Source organism: Gopherus flavomarginatus, chromosome 1 (assembly GCF_025201925.1).
Source record: "Gopherus flavomarginatus isolate rGopFla2 chromosome 1, rGopFla2.mat.asm, whole genome shotgun sequence".
NCBI lineage: Eukaryota > Metazoa > Chordata > Testudines > Testudinidae > Gopherus > Gopherus flavomarginatus.
The window spans coordinates 127144479-127160920 of NC_066617.1; the positions used below are offsets into that span (position 1 = coordinate 127144479).

A 16442-nucleotide genomic window follows, 5' to 3' on the forward strand; every position below is an offset into this window, starting at 1 on the left:
GTGAGAGTGAAATAACTGGAAGTGGCTGGTGGGGTGTGATCAGAACACAGCTGTGTTCCTGCAATTCTTAGCTTTTGGAAGTTACCTTGGGGACCTATACTGGGGCCACAGCTGTGCATGGCTGAGAGCCAGGGATTCCTAAATGGCTCCCTGTTGGGCACCTTCTTTCATGTACTAGGCAGATTTGAGTCTAGAAAGAATCTGGCCCAGTATATATTGCCCTTATTTTTACACGATTATTAGTTTGAAAATGATTGTAATTGATTTTGGAAACACGTTGATTACTATACTCAGCTTGCTTGTATAGCTTGCTTGCCTTTGACTGTAAGAGAGTGCCATCAGAGGCTTTCATGCTTGTGAATATGTTCCATGCACATTTCCATAGGGGGATATGTCTCTTCATGTACAACAGGGCAACTCTCATGCTTCAAGAAAGCATTTCTACCAATAAGCACATGTATTAACCTGGAACTCTGGGGAAATAATTTCCAGGCCTAGTTTTATTACACAGGGGTGTTTTAAACAACAATTATCCAACTGGAGTAGCTTCCTTACTCGCAAAATTTACTTTAAATTTACTTTATATGTATATAATCTGCATCTTGTTGCTCAAGAGCAGAAGGCTTTTAAATAGGCCCTGTCTCAAACTGTTCAGTGGCATGAGGGAGGAAAATCTGTTCCATACTGATCTTCTGAATTGCTACTCTATTCCCAGACTTCTTGTGAATTCTAGTTGTGACACTATAGGAACTAGAAGTGATCTTGTGCCACTGAAGTCAATGGGAGTTTTGTCATTGACTTCTGTGGGGCCAGGATTGGGCCCTAAATGTGTAAGTGACCATGTGTTCTGGGTAGTAATCTTTTGTATGTATGAAGACCTTTCTTCTGGTCTTTTGCTTTTCTGGGAAAATAAGTAAATTGCAGCTTTTACCAGCCAACAGTCAGTCTTATAGAGTTTTCAAATACTTTCGCTGCCTTAGCTGACAATGTGTTGTCTGTATTGGCATTCTCTTGCTCTCACAAGAATAAGTCCACATAAGATTGCATTTTCTATTTATTCATATAACAGGTACAGCAAAGCAGATTCCTGGCAAACTTCTCCAGGTTGTTTTGATTTGAGCTTATTACTGTTCTTCTGTAATCACTGAGGTAGAAAATACATTGAGAGTTAGAGGAAACAGTATTTGGATGATTATGCAATTAGTTTTTGTGTCTTTATGACCTAACTGAATATATTAGTTGTTAATTTTAACAGTGACTGCCGTCTCTGAAAGTGTTACTAGTTAAAATTGTTTTAGCAGAAAATCTGCCCATCTGTGGTAACTTGGTTCTTTAGGAAAATTCAATGCTGAAATGAAATGGATTTAATTCTATTATTTTTAATGTTTTCTATTTCTAACTAGATATTTCCAGGTCTAAAAAATAGTACTTTTTAAGATACATGCACAAAAGGATAATGCATTTTTCTATTTACTTAATATCATGACATTAAAATAAAAAACAAATTTTTTCTGAACTGATGATAATGTATCAGAGGGGTAGCCGTGTTAGTCTGTATCAACAAAAATAATGAGGAGTCCGGTGGCATCTTAAAGACTAACAGGTTTATTTGGGCATAAGCTTTTGTGGGTAAAAAATCCCATTTCTTCAGATGCATGGAATGAAAATTACAGATGTAGGCATAAATATACCGACACATGAAGAGAAGGGAGTTACCTTACAAGTGGAGATCCAGTGTTGACCAGTAATGATGATGTAGCTTCCTGACTCAATTTCCCTGAAAAACAAATTTTGAAGCCAAACGTAGTAAAATGAACTTTATGGTTTCAGCTTGAGCTTAAGGTGCTAAATCAGCATAACATCAAATATGGTTTGATATAGTTAGCATTATCTGTTCAGCTGAGGCATAGGACAGGTTTAGAAGAGAGCAGGGCCAAGCTTTTCAAAAATGGAAGCTAAAAGTTAGGCTCCTGCATTCAAACACTGAAGTCAGTGGGTGCTGCAGAGTGCTCAGCATCTCTCAAAATCAGGCTATTTATTCAGGTGCTTAAATGCATGAATTTAGGAGCCTAATTCTAGAAATACATTTTAAAAAAATACGGCCAGGGTATTTTTGAGGGAATTTACTTATTATATTTGCCCTTTATCCACTATGGGTGAAACTGTGGGCAGTTCCTCTAGAGCAGCACACACAGTTGCAGTCCCAGGCAATGGGTGGCAAAGTCATCTGTGAACTCTCCCATTTCTGGACTGGTTGGGGGCTAAAACAGCCTCCAGTATAACTTTGAGTAGTTCACTGGGTTGCCTATGCACAGCTGTGCAACCTGGAGTTGCCCCTTCGCATGCACTGTAGAACGAACCTGATATGTCCTCTTCTCTCCAGCTCCATTCCTGGCATGTCCCCTAAGTTGAGACTTGGAAGAGGTTTGCATTAGGGCATCCTCTGGCTGTCCTATGTATTGCCTCTGTAACCTGATGATGACGAGCATGCACTACACGTCCTCTTCTTTGCTCAGTTGACAGAGGCAGAGTCTGTAACAATTCCAGCAAAAGAGCCTTGTCTCATTATCTTGAGTTGTAGTAGATCATTCTTTTAGCTTTGGCAGACCCAAGTTCAATTCTTCATGTGTACAGTCAGCCAAGATAGCAGCTTTCATACCTGCGCCAGGGAATTTTCCTTCAGTCAGTTAGGGCTTTTATGGTCCCAGTACACTGCTGCAGTGGTGTACTTGGGTATACAGAGAGGAGAATCCTCCCTATGTCTTAAAGGAACCCTGTCCTGATAAAAATCACATTTAAAAAACCCTCCTTACTTGTACCACTAATAATATGTTTAGGCTAATTTATTAAAATTAAAAAGCTTTTCTTGCTCTTGGTTTAGTTTGGCACTTGCCATTACTGTTATCTGTGAAGTTCAAATGGTTTTTGGTGTTGTACCAGATATAGAAGAAGGAGCTTACAAATTAAGCCCTCGTTCCTTAAAGCTGATCCACACAGGCAGACCCTTTCAATTTAGTGGGTGCTGACAATGCTCAGCAACTTGAAAGATGTGTTCTCCGGCCCCTCAACTTCCCTGAGAGTTGCAGATGATCAAAGTATGCAGGAATGGATCTGTGGTGAAATGGAGCTGATTATTTTGAAATTCGATTTTCATTCAGTTTTTCTTATAACTTTTTATACGCTAACATAACTCAGTTAAAATGTGTCTTTCCAATACTGCAGGGGAGAATAGAAATCCATTAAACTGTCTCTTTTCTTTCTAGGCTTTGTAAAATTCAACAAAAAACAGTTTTTTTCCTTTACAACTATTTATGTATTCTTTCACTTTCCACAGTATACCCCCATCAACAGTTCTGCAGATCCATGAACAGTCAAGAACCTTTAAATACTATAAATAACTGAAATAATTTAACAACAAAATGAGGCTGAAAAACACTCTCCTCTCCCTGCTCCTCTCCACCAACTAAGGTTTTGTCCTCAGAATGAGCCTGAGTGAATAGATGTAATTTTCTGTGCAATATAGACTTGGACTTGGGCTACAGATCTGGACTTCTTTGGAGTAATGAGTGAAACAAATTCCATAGTTGTGATCCCACCACAAAGAATATCCTGCTTCCAGTCCTGTGATGTACTAATCTAGGGACATTGTTGAGTAGTGTGGTCCAGTTAGAAACATAGGAGTTGCTCTACTGATCAGACCCAAGGTCCATCTAGTCCAATACCTCCTCTTTGACCAAGGCCAGTGCTAGGTGTTTCAGACGTAGGCAAATGTGTAGTAATCTGTTCCCCTCCCCCACATTAGGTCTCATCCTGACCGTTAGAGATTGGTTTATGACCTGAAGCATGAAGTTTAATATCCCTTCCACAAAATGTTTTGTTAACATTCATTATGATAATTGTGGATATTCTTGATATCAATATAAAAGTCCATCTCCTTTTTGAATCTTGTTAAGTTCTTGGCCTCAACAATTTCCTGTGGTAACAAGTTTCACAGTCTAATTACAGTACTCATGTGAAAAATTATTTCCTTTTTCATTTCTGAATTTCCCATCTTTTAATTTTTTGACTATACTCTAGTTCTTGCGTTATGAGACAGGGTGAACAGAAGTTCCCAATCTACATTCTATAGACTATTCATTGTTTTATATATTTTTAACAAGTCCTCTCATATTTTTCTATTTTCTGAGGTAAACAATCCCAATCTTTTCAATCTCTCTTCACAGGAGAGTTTTTCTAGCCCCTTGATCTTTATTGTCACCCTTCTCTGAACCCCTGTAATCCTTTGTGAGGTGGGGTGACCAGTACTGCATATAGTATTCCAGAGGAGGTCACACCATTCTTTTATATACAATCTATATATAGTAAAAGCTGTGTTATTCGACACTTTATCAACCAGAAAACTCTATTAAATGTTGTTTCTGATATCTCAAATACAAATCTTTAATCTAGTAACCGGGACTAGTATACTGCCCAGGAAGTTATGCAATTGCATGTTCTGCACTGTAGTTTTATGCAAAAGAAGCAGACGACAAGTAAGCAAGCTGGTGTCAGGGATTTTTTCAAAAAAACAGCTTCCAGGATGTATCATAGGGTCATTACAGATTCAGCCCAATCTCCTACACCTTCTGTATCTATAATGATAATTGAGATTGATAATGATGACCCTGTGGCACTGCAAGATCCTGAAGTGCCTTCTGAATTATCAATGAAAGATTAAATTATGTTCAGTATAGTTTTAGTGTTAAGTGTATTTTTAGTGATCTGGGTGCACACCATGCACTGCCCATAGTGATATGTAGTGTCATAAGATAAACTACTGTATAGAAAATGTTACCTGTATACATCTAAGTGCTTCAAGAAACCAATCACTCTGTAATGCAGTACTACTACTGGATTGGTGAACATTTGTAAACTTTACTACTGTATTTTATACTTTATTCATTTTATTGTATTCAAATTCTTTGAAAATTGGTATTTCATTGATAAATATAACTCTCAGTTAACCGGAATATTTGACTAACCAGCATGCACCATTCCCCCAACATGCCGGATAAAATTTTTTTAATGCATTCTGTATTGTTCACCATCCCATGCGGTATGCAACCTAACATCTTATTTGGGTTTCTTTTAACGACAGGTGCACAATGAACAGAGGTCTTAACTGAGTTATGTGGGAATAATAACACTCAGCTCCCTTTTTTGAGCTGATTCTGTTAATTTAGAACTCTGTAAGGTGTATTAATAGTTTAATTCCCCCCCCCTCCAATGTGCTTTACTTTGCATTTTTAGACATTAATTTAATTTACCATTGTATTGCCTGGTCACTAGCTTGTTTTGTGTCTCTGAAATTCCTCATGGTCCTCTCTAGTCCTAGCTAACCTAAATAACTATCTGCAAATTCTTCTACCTTACCTCTCACCCACTTTTCCAAAGTATTAATTCTATTAAACAACACAGGACCTAGTATAGAATCTTCAGGCACCCAGCTGTTAATTTGCCATGATGAAAATTGACCATTAAATCCTATTTGTTTTCTGTCTGCTAGCCAGTTTTTGATCCATGACAATACTATCTTTCTTCCCATGACTACTTGCCTTTTTTAGTAGTCTTTTATGATGGACCCTGTCAAAGGTCTTTTGAAAGCCTAAATTGAGGTCTACTTTATCTGTTACTTTGGCATGCTTAAAGAATTCTAGATTAGTGAAACGTGATTTTGTTTTGTAGAATCTGTGCTGGTTAGGATTTTCCAGATGTTTTGTTGTTCTGTTTTTAATGATAGTTTCACCCATTTTGCTTGGTACAGATATAAGGTTTGGTAGTCTGTTATTCCCCTCTAGAGCATTTTTAAATATAGGCACACAATTTGTTAATCTCCAATCCTCTGGAACAGTGGCTGTTTTTAAAATGAGATTGCTTATTCTTGTTAGCTCAGCCACTTTACTTAAGCTTCCTCAGAACTTTAAAAGCTTGATAACTTTTAAAACACATTGTCAACATCACACGTCAATATATAAAAGGAAATATTTTTAAATCAAACTCTAGTAAGTTTTCAAGCAGCATTTCTCTTATTTTGTTTATCTGTAAATTTCAATCATCTATGGAAATATTTTTTCATCTGTGTGCATATGGTGAAGTCAGCACTAACTAATCTTTACCAATAAAAATCTAATCCTAAAACAAGGTAAAGCCCTTCTCTGCACCCGTTCCAGTTTGAATTCATCTTTGTTAAACATAGGAGGCAAGGACTGCACACACTATTCCACCAGTGGTCTCACCAGTGCCTTGTATAATGGTACTAACACTTCCCTGTCTCTGCTGGAAATACCTTGCCTGATACATCCTAGGACTACATAAGCCTTTTTCACAGCTGCATCATATTGACTGCTCATAGCTATCTTATGATCAACCAGTACACCCAGGTCTTTCTCCTCCTCTATCGCTACCAACTGATAAGAGCATAAGTATGGCCATACTGTGCCAGATCAAAGGTCCATCTACCCAGTATCCTGTCTTCCAACAATGGCCAATGCCAGGTGCCCCAGAGGGAATGAACAGAACAGGTAATCATCAAGTGATCCATTCCCTGTCACTCATTTCCAGCTTCCAGCAAACAGAGGCTAAGGACACCATCCCTGCCCATTCTGGCTAATAGCTACTGATGGACCTATCCTCCATGAATTTATCTACTTTTTTTAACCCTGTTATAGTTTTGGCCTTCTCAACATACTCTGGCTAAGAGTTCCACAGGTTGACTGTGTGTTGTGTGAAAAAATACTTCCTTTTGTTTGTTTTAAACCGTCTGCCTATTAATTTCATTTGGTGACCCTCTAGTTCTTGTGTTATGAGAAGGAGTAAATAACATTTCCTTATTTACTTTCTCCACACCAGTAATGATTTTATAGACCATAGTCATATTGCCCCTTGTCTCTTATCCAAGATGAAGAAAAGTCCCAGTCTTATTAATCTCTCCTCATACATAAGCTGTCCCTAATCATTTTGGTTGCCCTTTTCTGACTCTTGTCCAATTCCAATATATCTTTTTTGAGCTGGGGATACCACATCTGCATGCAATATTCAAGATGTGGGTGTATCATGGATTTATATAGTGACAATATGATATTTTTGTCTTATCTATTCCTTTCTTAAGGATTCCCAACATTCTGTTCACTTTTTTGACTGTCGCTGCACATTGAGTGGATGTTTTCAGAGAACTATACACAATGACCCCAGGATCTTTCTTGAGTGGTAACAGCTCATTTAGACCCCATCATTTTATACGTATAGTTGGAATTGTATTTTCCAATGTGCATTACTTTGCATTTATCAACATTGAATTTCATCTGCCATTTTGTTGCCCAGTCACCCAGTTACGAGAGATCCTTTTGTAGCTTTTTGCAGTCTGCCTGGGACTTAACTATCTTAAGTAGTTTTGTTTCATCTGCAAATTTTACCACCTCACCATTTACCCCTTTTTCTAGATCATTTATGAATATGTTGAATAGGACTGGTCCCAGTATAGACCCCTGGGGGACACCACTATTTACCTTTCTCCATTCTGAAAACTGACTATTTATTCCTCCCCTTTGTTTCCTATCTTTTAACCAGTTACCAGTCCAGGAGAGGACCTTCCCTCTTATCCCATGACAGCTTACTTTGCTTAAGAGCCTTGGTGAGGGACCTTGTCAAAGGCTTTGTGAAAATCTAAATGCACTATATCCACTGGATCCCCCCTGTCCACATGCTTGTTGACCCCCTCAAAGAATTCTAGCAGATTGGTGAGGCATGATTTCCCTTTACAAAAACCATGTTGACTCTTCCCCAACAAATTATGTTCATCTGTGTGTCTGACAATTTTGTTCTTTATTATAGTTTCAACCAGTTTGCCTAGTACTGAAGTCAGAATTACCATCCTGTAATTGCTGGGATCACCTCTGGAGCCCTTTTAAAAATTGGTGTCACATTAGCTATCCTCCAATCATTTGGTTCAGAAGCTGATTTAAATGATAGGTTACAGACTACAGTTAGAAGTTCTGCAATTTCACGTTGAGTTCCTTCAGAACTCTTGGGTGAATACCATCTGGTCCTCGTGATTTATTACTGTTCAGTTTATCAATTTGTTCCAAAACCTCCTCTAATGACACCTCAATCTGGGACAATTCCTCAGATTTGTCACTTAAGAAGAATGGCTCAAGTTTGGGAATCTTCCTCATATCCTCAGCTGTGAAGACTGATACAAAGAATTCATTTAGTTTCTCCGGAATGGCTTATTGTCCTTGAGTGCTCCTTTAGCATCTCAATTGTCCAGTGGCCCCACTAGTTAAGCTGGCTTCCTGCTTCTGAGATATTTAAAAAAATATTGCTATTACTTTTTGAGTCTTTGACTAGCTGTTCTTCAAATTCTCTTTTGGCCTTCCTATTTATATTTTTATACTTAATTTGCCAGAGTTTATACTCCTTTCTATTTTCCTCACTAGGCTTTAACTTTCAGTTTTTAAAGGATGCCTTTTTGCCCCTGACTGCTTCTTTTACTTTGTTGTTTAGCCATGGTGGCACTTTTTTGGTTCTCTTACTATTTTTTTTAATTTGGGGTGTACATTTAAGTTAAGCCTCTATTATGGTATCTTTAAAAAGTTTCCATGCAGCTTGCAGGGATTTCACTTTTGGCACTCTACCTTTTCATTTGTTTCACTAACCTCTTCATTTTTGTGTCGTTCCCCTTTCAAAATGAAATGCTACAGTGTTGGGCTGCTGTGGTGTTTTCCTTGTCACAGGGATGTTAAATTTAATTATATTATGGTCACTATTACCAAGCGATCCAGCTATATTCACCTCTTGGACCAGATCCTGTGCTCCACTTAGGACTAAATCAAGAATTGCCTCTCCTCTTGTGGTTCCAGGACTAGCTGCTCTAAGAAGCAGCCATTTAAGGTGCCAAGAAACTAGTAACCTCCCTCCAGCCTGACAGCTCACTTTTCAGTATGACCTGTTGCAGTCTCGCCTTTAATCAGTTCCTTATCCACCTTTCGATTCTCTCATTAATCCCCATCTTCTCCAATTTACCTAATTTCCGATGTGGAACTATATCAAATGCCTAACTGAAATCCAGGTAGATTAGATCTACTGCATTTCCTTTGTCTAAAAAATGAGTTATCTTCTCAGTGAAGGAGATCGGGTTGGTCTGGCACAATCTATCTTTTTTAAAACCATGTTGTATCCCAATTACCATTCACCTCTATGTCCTTAACTACTTTCTCTTTCAAAATTTGTTCCAAGATCTTGCATACCATTGAGGTCAAACTAACAGGCCTATAGTTTCCTGGATCACTTTCCCCACCCTTCTTAAAAATAGGAACTACATTAGCAATTCTCCAGTCATAGGGTATGACCCCCAAGTTTACAGATTCATTAAAAATCCTTGCTATTAGGCTTGCAATTTCATGTGCCAGTTCCTTTAATATTCTTGGATGGAGATTATCTGGGCCCCCTCAATTTAGTCCCATGAAGCTGTTTGCGTTTGACTTCCACATTGTAAGTGGCAAATTCTACCTCAATATCCTCATTGCCATTAGCCACTCTGCCACAATCCCAATCTCTTCATTAGCCTCATTAAAAACCAAGGCAAAGTATTTGTTTAGGTTTTGGGCCATGCCTAGATTATCTTTTAATCTCCACCCTATCCTCAGTGCTTAGTGGTCCCACTTCTTTCCTTGTTTTCTTCTTATTTATAGAACCTTCTTATTTATAGAACCTTTCACTATTGGTTATTGACTTTGCAAGGTCCAACTCTGCTTGGCTTTTGGCAGTTCTCACTTTATCCCTACACTTTCTGACCTCCAAGAGGTAGCTTTCCTTGCTGATCCATCCCATCTTCCATTCCTTGTAGTTCTCTGCTTTCTCTTAATCACCTGTTTGAGAAGCTTGGTCATACAGCTTGGTCTGCAACCCTTCTGTCAGAATTGTTTCATCTCACTTGGGATGCAGGCTTCAGATAGTTTCTGCAACTTTGGTTTAAATAATTCCAAGCCTCCTCCACATTCAGATCCTTGAGTTCTTCAGTCCACTCCACTTCACTAACTAAGTCCCTTCATTTTTTACAGTTAGTTCTTCTGAAATCAAGGACCCTTGTTACAGATCTATTTTTTGTTTATCCTTCCATTTAGTTTAAAGTGAATTAGCTCATGACTGAGCAAACCAAGGTTGTCCCCTACAACCAGTTATATTAGATCCTCACTATTCATAAATATCAAATCTAAAATGGCATCACCTCTTGTTGGTACAGTAACTGTTTGGTGAAGAAATCTGTCAGCTATCACATCCTGGAAAATCTGGGCCCTACTTTTGTTAGTAGCACTTGTCCTCCAATCTATATCTGGGAAGTTAAAGTCTCTCATAATCACACAATTCCCGGTAGTATTTATGTCATTAAAACATTCAAGAGGTCTCCCTCCATATCCAAATCAAATTCTGGTGTTCTGTAACACATCTCAAGCCCTATATCAGGGGAACCTCTAGTAGCTTTCCTCCCCAAAGTGATTTTGGCCCAAACAGACTCTGTCTTATCCATTCTATCATTTCTAATTTTTTTACAGTCTACCTCATCATTTATAAACAATGCTACTCCACTATTGGTGTCTTTATTTCTGTCTTTCTTGAACAGCACATAAACTTCAATACAAGTACTCCAGTCAAAACTACTATTCCATGATGTTTCTGTTATCCCTATGGTTTTATGTCCTATACCAGTAGTTCTTGTTCCTCATTTTTGTTACCCAGGCTTCTTGCATCGGTACAAACATCTTAACTCTTGCTGCTTGGCTTCGCCCACATTCCTTGCCCAATTGGGTACAATCATTCTACAGCCAGTGTCGCCTATCTGACTGGTATCAGCACTATCCTTCCTCTCAATGTCCATTCTCCTCCCACTGCTGTTCCTTTCTCCATTGCTGTATCCTTTCTTACTTGATTTTCCTCCCTTTCAATGTTAAAATTAGGGGTGCAGATTACATGAACATCTCCCAATGATCTCTCTGAGTTCCAAGTTTAAAGCTCTTTTAATGAGTTGTGCCAAACTCCAACCCAGAAATCTATTTCCCTCCCAACTCAGGTGGAGTCCATCCTATGAGAACTGTCCTCTGTCCATGAATGCTGCCCCATGGTCAAACATCCCAAAGCCCTCCTTATAGCACCACTGCCTGAGCCATCTGTTGATCGTAATCTTATCTCGCCTTCACTCTCCTCCTCTAGGTACAGGCAGAATCCCACTGAAGATCACTTGAGCCTTCATTTCCTTAAGCATCTTCCTCAGGCTGGCATAGTATCCCTAGATGTGTTCCAGTGAGAATCTAGCTGTGTCATTTGTTCCCTTACATTCAACACTGTCCTCTGCCTTCCACACCAGGGATGGTGGAATCTCTCTGTGGTGCAGACCAGTAACAGACATATACAGGCTATAGTGGAGCAGAAATGGACTGAATTAGAGCGTATGCGGTGGGAAACAGGGACCGAACGCTGTACAACATCCTCACTTAACACAGTTTGGGTCGGGAAAAAGATCACTGCCAGTCCCAATGAAAGTGGGCAGCTGCCTCTTTCTCTAAGCCAGGAAGGTTGGGAGAGCAAAAGTCTATGAGTCTATGAGTCTATAAGTCTTGACTTTTCCCTTCAGCCTCCTCTTGCCTTTGCTTCATTATCTCCTGGAACCCCCTTCAAAACTCAACCATAGTTTCCACCTGCATCTCCAAGCCTCAGATTTTATCTTCCATCAATTCTATCAGGCGGCACTTCATACAAATGAAACTCTTTTCAGATTACCTGCTCTAAGATCATATACATCCTGCAGCTTCCACATCCGGTTATCTTCATTGTCTCTTCCATGGCTTCGGTCACTACCACTGCTACCTCTGTACCTGCATAGCCTTCTCTCCTAAATTCCTGTTTTTACCCCTAAGGATCATAAAAATTAGCACCATAAATGGCAATAACTTAACAGTCTCTGTAGAAAACACAAGGATTAAACTGATGTGAAGACTTCACTATCCTCCCACCCCTAATATGTATACTCCAGGTCATAGCTGAAACACTATAGCCTGAAAGTGCAGGGAAGCTTTTGTCTGTATTGTTTTTGTTCTGTGCATAATCAGAGGGTTTCAGATATCTAGAGCTGTCAATCAATGCCTTTTAAAGAGCACTGACACAATTAAGAAAAAAAGTCTTTAACTGGAGAATCATTATAGGAATTCTTTCAAAACTCCTGGAGGAATTTCAAATTCAGTGGCTGTTGGTCTTGTTTCTCTGTGAAATAGAGATAATAGCTGTTTATGAGGATGCTAAAATAATAATGCGTTTTGTGTTACTGGTGACTAATAATGTATTGTCAAATGGTGGGCTGGAAGATGCATGATTTTGTCATGTAGAAAACCTCTTCTCCCTCCCTAGTGTTCAGAGAAGGACATTTTCTTTCTATCCCACATCACTTTTGTTTTTCACACAAAAATACGAGATCTTGTTTCCTGCTTATATATGTCTTACTGGCTGTATTTAATACTCCCAGTATTTCTTTCAATCACTATTGTAAAATTAGAAAGTGAGACAAAAAAGCAGAGTTTAATGCAAAAAGGATTTGAGTAAAGACACAAGTCACCAAATATGAGACATCTCTAGTTAAGGGTGCATCCAGCTTTCTAAAATTTTGATGTACACAGGAGAGGTTTTTTGTTGCTGTTGAACTTTTTTTGTTTGAAAACACTTCTTTTTGTTTAAAGAAAAGCCAGATTTTTTTTGTCAAACATACTTTTTCTGTAGAAACATTTGTTTTGACTCAAAATCATTTTTAACCAAAAAACATTTTGAATGAAAAATTTTGACCGGCTGTACTCAGCCTACCTCCCAGGCCAGTAACTGTGGAGTGAGTTACTATCCCGAAAGGAGGAAAGGTGGGTATTCCTCACAAGAGTGGCTGAAATCCCAGAATGGTTGTTATAGAGTCTCCTTTAGTTTTCCTTAGGGCCAGCCTTGTGGTCCCATGCAATTAATATATAGAACAATGGCAGTTTGGCTAAGAAGAATGACACTGGAGGGACCCACTGAGCATAGCCTAAACTACTCTTGACATTCCCACATGGGGAATATGCTGTCCCTGATTGACATTTTTAGCTAGGAACATTTTTTTTTAAAGGACCAATCAGCCCAAAGGTGTCACTTCTCCTTGGGTTGACAGCTCTGGCACAGGAAACAAAAGGCCCATCAGACTGAAGATTATTCCTAAACAATAAGATGAGAAGGAAGTCTGACAAGAAGGTGTAAGGATTAAAGCCATGTCAAATAGCGTAGACACCAGGAGAAAGAGAATTCTCATTAAAGGTATCATTTATTTCTCTTTCAGCAAATGAGCAGGAAAAAGAGAACTAAGGGCTGAATTCTGCTCCCACTTGACACAAGGGAAGTGTTGCCATTGATTTCAATAGGAGCAGGCCCTAAAGGAAACAACTTGAAATTTCTTATTTTCATAAGGATGCTGGCTTCTCACCAGGGACAGAGTAAAATGCAGTATCACTTACAAATTCTATAACCATTGTGACAGACCCAGGCCCGTGTGGTATAGGAGTCTGGTAGAGGGCAAATATACTGGTCACTGGCTGAATAGTTTTCTGTTCCCTGAGTGACTACAGCAGGGGCTGCACTGGAGTAATCAGGAACCTGCTAGAACCAATTAAGGCAGACAGGCTGATTAGAACACCTGCAGCCAATCAAGGCAGGCTAATCAGGGCACCTGGGTTTAAAAAAGAGCTCACTCCAGTCAGGGAGGGAGGAGCTAGAGGAGAGGAAGTGTGTGTGGGGAGCTGGGAGCAAGAGGCACAAGGAGCTGAGAGTGAGAGGGTGTGCTGCTGAAGGACTAGAGTACAAGCGTTATCAGACACCAGGAGGAAGGTCCTCTGGTGAGGATAAAGAGGTGTTTGGAGGACGCCATGAGGAAGTAGATCAGGGAGTTGTAGCTGTCATGCAGCTGTTACAAGAGGCACTATAGACAGCTGCAATCCACAGGGCCTTGGGCTGGAACCCAGAGTAAAAGGCGGGCCCAGGTTCCCCCCAAACCTCCCAACTTCTGATCAGACACAGGAGGAGTTGATCCAGACTGTGGGGAAGATCACTGAGGTGAGCAAATCTGCCAATAAGCGCAGGACCCACCAAGGTAGAGGAGGAACTTTGTCACAACATGTTTATTAGAAAGAAACTTTCTGTTGTCATTTATGTTCCTGATACTTTTAACTTCTTCCCCATTAAGACAGAGCGTTTGTATAATATGTTAGTATTAGTTTCCCAGCAAGGCTCTTGCTGCTGGGTAAAGTCTTTGTCAGTGAATGGACAATAATTAACGTTTTAACAAAATAACAATGAAACTGAAGTGAATTGGACTAGCATTATCTGCTATGAATTCTATTTCCTTAGTAGTGTGTAACATTCTCTGGGTTTTGTCATAATTCTTTAAACTGATGGCAATGATTTATTTTTGCTAGATGAATGAAGAAACTAATTGGTGAAATGCTGGATAGAGGCTTTGTGAAATTAGCCCCAGATTGAATGGGAGTCTCTTAATGAACTGTTTTGCATGCTTGCTTGTCATTAGACATTCTGGACCTGATTTTTCTCACCCTTACGCTAGGGTAAATCAGAGAAACTTCACTGTCAATAGAGTTACATTGGTTTTGAACCACTGGGAAAGACCAGGCCTTCTATGTTTCTGATGTCAAATATATTTTTTCTTCGATGGATACCTTGTTTAAAGGGAAGTCCGATAGGTTAGTCCCAACATTTAGGTTTTGTTAGTTTACAAAAATTAAACAAGAGTTTTAGAAGAGTAATTTTAATATGAGTGCTTTCATAATTTTTTAACTGTACATTTAAAATGAAGCTTATCCCTTGCCCTTTTGGATACCCAAAACAAAGAGCAACTAGGGCTGATTTTTTAGATGTTCTAAGTACACAACCCCTATTGACTTAAACTGTAGTTGTGAGAGCTCAGCACTTCTGAAAATCAGGCACCCTGGTACATGAGAACTTAAGTGAGAGCAGTCAAGTTTTGCAATTTCCATGAGTGAAATGCAATAAGTAAAATATGGAGCATAAATGGTGGAAATCCAACTGCTGTGTTTTTGTTTTTGTTTTTAATTTCTGTGGGGTTTGTTGTTAGTGTGTTTGGTGCTGTTAGCAAAATAGATTTGGAATTTAAAACAAACGTGTTTTATTTGAAAGACAAGATTGGTGAGGTAATATCTTTTATTGAACCAACTTCTGTTGGTGAGAAAAATCAGCTTGGAGCCACACAGAGCTCTTCTCAGGTCTGGGAAAGGTACACTGGGAGTACTTTTCCCAGACCTGAAGAAGAGCTCTGTGTGGCTCAGAAGCTTGTCTTTCTCTCACCCATAGAAGTTGGTCCAATCAAGTTGGCCCTGAGACTGATACAGCTAGAACTACACTACATGCATTCTACTTGTCATTTTCCCTTTAAAGGGACACCAACTTAAATATCAACATTCTGTTTAATTTTTTTTTTGTCTACCAAAGTTACAAGTAATACCTGAGATTACTATGATGGGGAAACTGCTTAATTTAAATCCATGGCCATTTGTATTGCCATTTTCACTGTGCACCCTTAGTATTGATGACTCTGAGCGTTAAAAAATCATGAGATTGGCATAAAAATCATGATTTTTTTTTTCAATTTAACTGACCCATGTGCCCCCGTGGAGCTCCAATAAATCTACTGATTTAGTCCCTGTGGGATCTGTTACAGAATTGGGGCTCTAGTCAATTCCTCTGCTGTTTGTGTGGGTCTTTCATGCAGCAATAAAAGGAGGTAAAAACATTTATCAAAATTAAGAAAACTTGATTGTGAAAACACAAACATTGACATGGGGCCGGTGTAGTGCTTGCAACTATTGGAATGGACCTACAGAATTACCCAGTTCAGTGTCCAGCTGGGAGAGGGCTCTCTAATCCCTCCAGGAGAGGAAAAAGAACAGTTTTAGGTGAGGGGAGACCAAGCTGATGAGGTTGTTGAAGGTTGCATGAGAACAGGAGCAGTCAAATAGAGGCAGCTAACTGGTAGAAGGTGGCCTGAGAGCTGGACAGAGACTCATCTTGTTGCTGACAACAAGGCCAGCGCTAGCTGGAGTAGAAGGATGCAGGGAAGCAGGCTGCAAGTAAGATGGTGCAGTGGAAGGGTTGAAAGGAGGATCTGACTTGTACGCCCTTGTACTGGACTACTCCCTGGGACTGGACAAGGAACTGTTGTTTTGATCTTTACGTTGCAGCTTAAATTAATTGTTCCTAGAGCATTTGTACCTTATATATTTGGCAGCCCAAAGGAAAGAATGGTCTGAAAATGGAGTGTTCAGAGCCTGGGAACCTATTGATGGCTAGAGCCTAGTTCTCAGAGCAGCTAC

General features: G+C 39.4%; 1 protein-coding gene across 1 annotated transcript in view; it reads left to right on the forward strand.

Moving 5' to 3' along the window:
* The window catches only part of ST8SIA1 (ST8 alpha-N-acetyl-neuraminide alpha-2,8-sialyltransferase 1), a 187863-nt gene that overhangs the window by 85929 nt on the left and 85492 nt on the right, over positions 1-16442 (forward strand). The window lies entirely within an intron of this gene.